The sequence below is a fragment of the Corvus hawaiiensis genome, chromosome 3, assembly GCF_020740725.1.
Source record: "Corvus hawaiiensis isolate bCorHaw1 chromosome 3, bCorHaw1.pri.cur, whole genome shotgun sequence".
Classification (NCBI taxonomy): domain Eukaryota; kingdom Metazoa; phylum Chordata; class Aves; order Passeriformes; family Corvidae; genus Corvus; species Corvus hawaiiensis.
In genome coordinates this window covers 74,223,109-74,227,371 of record NC_063215.1, presented here as the reverse complement: position 1 = coordinate 74,227,371, position 4,263 = coordinate 74,223,109, and positions in this window count along the sequence as shown.

Below are 4,263 nucleotides of genomic sequence, written 5' to 3'. Positions count from 1 at the left end.
TCCTCCAAAGTGCTCAGATTATTCTAAATTAACAGATTGCCGTGAAATAAGACCCCAAATCTATAAAGATGAAAGTCTTAGTCTATTAACTAAGCCTGTGATAGCTAGCCAACAGCCTGACAGTCCTAAAATGTGGGCTCCCATCTCCACTCTCCAAATTAAAGAACTAAAAAGTGCTGTAAGATACAGTGGCATTTGCTCACCGTATCTTAAACAACTGCCAAAAAGTACCCTAAAAGGAACACATCAAACTTTAAAACGCATTTTAAATCAACAGAAAAGGGGAAAAGCCCAGGCTACACCTCAAAGAAGGTTGAATAAAGCATTGTATGTTTTTAATTTCTTGAACAGCTCTGCAGAAGAGCCTGAACCCCCCATCTATAGACATTTCCTAAACAACAAAAAAGCAAAACTGAAAGAGCACCCTCCAGTTTTAATTAAGAATTTAGCATCAGGAAAAATAGAAAGACCTTATGATCTTATAATGTGGGGAAAGGGATTTGCATGTCTCTCCACAGGTGAAGGAACCAAGTGGATTCCAGCAAAGAACGTGAAGCTGTACCATGCATCAAAGCCCACTGTCTGTTCCACTTCAGGCAGTGACCCCGCGAGTAGAAGCCGAGAAGCCGGCACTGAAATGTGAACTCGGCAGAACCACTGAGAGAAGATTGTCTGCCAGAAACAGCTCGAGAAAAGAATGGAGTTTTAGCATTATTTGTGTAGATGCATGTTGCTTTTAACCTTTTGTTTTTGTTTTTATAATGAAGCTTTACCTGTAAATCAACCAAAGACAAAACCTAAGGGACCTAGCTAACCAAATTACAACAGATAACTTGTCTTGGCTAGACAGTTTGTTTGATGGTTGGAGCTTTGCACCCTGGCTAAGGGAACTCTGTAAAATAGGCTTGATTATTCTAGTAGTAATAATTATAGTTTTAGTAGCAGTACCTTGTATACTTCAGTGTGTGCAAAAAATGACGAGTAAGACTATGTCTAATATCTTAATTGTCCGTCGAAAAGGGGGAGATGTTGGGGAAGATGAAACAGGAAAGCCTTGGAAATATGATTGCCTGACAAAAGATTTTGGGAATATGAAAACTACAGGCAACATCGAAATGAAAGCCACTTTTGAAATACCAGGTCTTAGTTACTGAACAACTAGAAAACAATGGTATGGCCGACTGAAGTAATCCCCTCTTGATGGAACAATACCCTCTGCTTGCAAACAGGTCCAAGGGTCAGAGCAGACCCTACTAGCTCAGCAGAAGGGGTCCAAAGAGTAGTTTTTAGAAGTTAAGATGTAACACTCTATGGTAATATAAGAACTCTTATAGGCTGTATGTAAATGCTATAGGATTTGTATCTTGTATTAGATTGGTTAGTGACAATTAGAATATTCAGTGCAGAAGATGATTTATTGTATTGTAACCAGGACTTCAGACATTCTCATTCTCTCTCTTCTATTCATTCTCATTCTCATTCTCATTCTCACTCTCTCTCTCTCTCTCTCTCTCTCTCTCACCCGTTCACTCTCTTGCTCTCTTGGGCCTGCTCAGAGCTGAGTCTACCAGCTCTGAGCAGTGCCCCAATACCCAAGCCTTTTACAATAAACCGGCTGTGTCCCAAGACCTGCCTATAGAGATCTCTCGTCTCCATCCGTCACCGTCTATGTCCGGCCGTCCCGACTGGACCCCAGAACCCCCGTAACCTACACTCCATGGCAGTTCCTTACTGTCTGCACCCCTGGCTGCCAAACTTAACAGCATAACCAGGGCACTGGAGTAAAGACTTTGCTTATCTCTTATTTGTGGGACTCCACAGACAGAATAGAAAAAGCACTGTGCCCCTCCCAAACAGCAGTAAAAACCTGTGATTAGACTTCCCTGAAGAGCTGCATCTCACTAGCATTTGAGATTCTATCCCAATAGGGATCCAATAGCTGTGTTTCTCCTGTATTTTCTCCTTCTGTTTGTCTTACAGGAGCCAAAGAGGCTCTACTGTCTTTCCAAGGAGAGGAGTGCTCATGCTTTCCACTGGTTTCTAAGGAAGCTGCAGGTGCAATGACTGGTGAAGGTGGGGATCCTTCAGGTCAGGTGCTTACATACATACTTTGAGTCAAGTTTGTTCCATTCAGCAACAGCTTGGATTGAGGCTCAGGAGGTTGGCTGTGAAGGGTTGAACAAAATGACTGCAAAGCAGAAAAAGTCTTGGCAGGCCCAGGAAGAGCCATCCCCTGGAAGGCCTGGGAACAAGCAGAATCAAGAAGAGTGCAAGGTCCTGCTTTTGACCTTCCAGTGTTACACTGGAAACATCTTCATTTGAAAGAACTATTTCATAGAAGATACTCAATGAATTAGAGAAGGCAAAATCCTGCAACTGCCTTCAACCTTTTAATCTGACTGAGTCCTTTCAGTTTGATTTCCCAGGTATTGTTGCACCTCCTTGAGGCGCCTGGAGAAGAACTTCAATTACAGGCTTTTGTTCCATCTCAAAAGTTGGCTCAAGAGTCATCCCCTATATTTTCTCTTATTGTAGTTATGGTGAAAAGGGATCTTTCAGAGCTCTTTTTGAAATGCTGGCAGAAAAGCCCATCTAAGATTAGCAAAGTACATGCTTGCTATACAGCTTTAAGGACTCCAGCAAGCTTCTCCCTTATTTAGCTGCTATATTCAGCTCTCAAACATGGCACAGTCTGTCTTACTCTTACTGACATCGGGGCAGATAGAGAAGGGAGAGCAGAAAGGATGCAGGGGATACCCAATTCTTTACCATACAGAACAGTAAAAGGTTTCAAGTCAGAGCTCTCATCCGTCACATACACTGAAAATGCAGCTGGTGAGGGGGGGAAAAAATGAGAATCTGTAGCACACAGGTCAGAGGCAATATGGCCCTCTTGGCCATCCTTCATTGGCTCACTCACAGAGCATCTGCAACAAATTAATTTCCCTTGGTGTGTTGCAGCCCCCTTGCTGCACGCAGACCGTGTGCTCAGCATCTGCTGCCTCGCCTCACAAGTTCACGGTGTACTTTCAGCCAGTTGTCACAGCACCTATGGCTGCAGGCTTTCAAAGTCTTTCACAACTGGGTACAAGATGGATCTTCAATCCCAAAGCTGACACAAGACCTCAATGTTAAATTCCATACACTGTCCAGATGAGAAATTGAACTTGGCTCTTCCTACAAGGAAAGCTAGGTACAGAACTTCAAAGGACCCATGTCCCTTCAAAAGCCACAGCTTTACATCTTCCTACGGAGATTGAGTGGTTAAGTCCTTACTTTGGCATGCTGTTATTTTGAACTTTTATACTTTTCTCTACCATTTCAAACCCAAGGTAGCATATGAACAATTTTATTGTACTACACAGTTTTACTGCCACAGAGCAGCACTTGTAAGTCATGAAGGAACAATAGTTTTGAAATTGCTCACCAGAAACCCCTCAAGAATAGAGTTGTGTGAAGATTTTTTTCTCTTAAAAGAGTTCATAGCTTAAAGCATCTATTTCAGAAAGGGTGTCCACTTTTGAAGATTCTTTCACATACATGGTGCAAAGCTCAGAAGAATGTGATGTAAACAGGAAGAGGATGCAAGATCTATAAACACAGGATTGCCAGAGATTGACGTGAGCTACAGCAAGTCAACAACTTTTCATCCCTTAAATTCTTACTTCTCAAAGCTTCCTACTGCAGACAGGCCCTCCCTCCTTTGTTAGCACCTCCTGTTTGGTTTCCTTTGCCACCAGCTGAAAGGATCACCCAAGCCCACCCTGCAAACATACTTCAGCTGGGAAATAATTCATCCAGCATTGTGTGCCAGAGAGATGAGATTTCCCTTTCCACGACGGGGACACTGTTTTGTGCATCAATGTGCCATCATCACTGGGAGGTGGCTGTGGAGCCTTGAAGGCAGGAAAGTAACTAGTGAAGGGCAAGGGAAAAGGAGCAAAAACCTCAGACTGGAGTGCTCACTTGCCAAAAGGCTGTGGTGGCATGCAGCAGCCCTCTGGAGACTGGGACTATGAGGCTAAACCCATGGGCAGGAAGAGCTGCCTCCAAAACCTGACCTCACAGCAAACAAGCTGGTGCTCTGGGGAATTACACTAGCTCACCTTGATAACCCACCTGCTAGGATCCCTTTGTTGTGATCCCATTGTCAGCTGGGTTTGGGCCCAGAGCTCAGCATGCCTGGCTGCTGAGGCAGGACATGCCCTTCCCTCTGCTTTTGTCCAAGGTTCTGTTTTCACCAGTAGGAATTGCTGCTCTGGA